The following is a 285-nucleotide window of genomic DNA, read 5'->3' as shown; positions in this document are numbered from 1 at the left end:
ACCTAGCGGAATCCATCGTCACTTTTTGAGAAGTTGACCAGTTACTCACGAAAACAAAAGTAACCATAGACCGGATCCCGCCTCCGACACCGCCTTCGATAATTACCTCCTCCCTCGTCCGTGGCAAAACGGCCCCCATTGAGTCCTGCAACTGCATTTGAGGAAAGAGCAGTCTCGCAGTCACCAATCCCCCAACGGACATTCCACAACCGACGCCGAAAGGGAACTGAGGGTTTATCTTGTCCGGATTTAGATTCCCGAATCCGTTGTAGGTCGAAATGGTTT

General features: G+C 50.9%; 1 protein-coding gene across 1 annotated transcript in view; it reads right to left on the bottom strand.

Annotated features, from left to right (window-relative positions):
* Nucleotides 1-215, bottom strand: part of LOC119590606 (glucose-6-phosphate exchanger SLC37A2-like) — a 41084-nt gene extending 40869 nt beyond the window's left edge. Inside the window, exon 1 of the mRNA XM_037939286.1 lies at nucleotides 107-215. The gene's annotated coding sequence lies outside the window, so the exon portion shown is untranslated. The remainder of the gene's footprint in view (nucleotides 1-106) is intronic.
* Nucleotides 216-285: the final 70 nt, after the last annotated feature.

Source organism: Penaeus monodon, chromosome 27 (assembly GCF_015228065.2).
Source record: "Penaeus monodon isolate SGIC_2016 chromosome 27, NSTDA_Pmon_1, whole genome shotgun sequence".
In the NCBI taxonomy this organism is placed as follows: domain Eukaryota; kingdom Metazoa; phylum Arthropoda; class Malacostraca; order Decapoda; family Penaeidae; genus Penaeus; species Penaeus monodon.
Note: the sequence above shows the minus strand (reverse complement) of the source record. Positions and strands in the feature narration are given on the sequence as shown.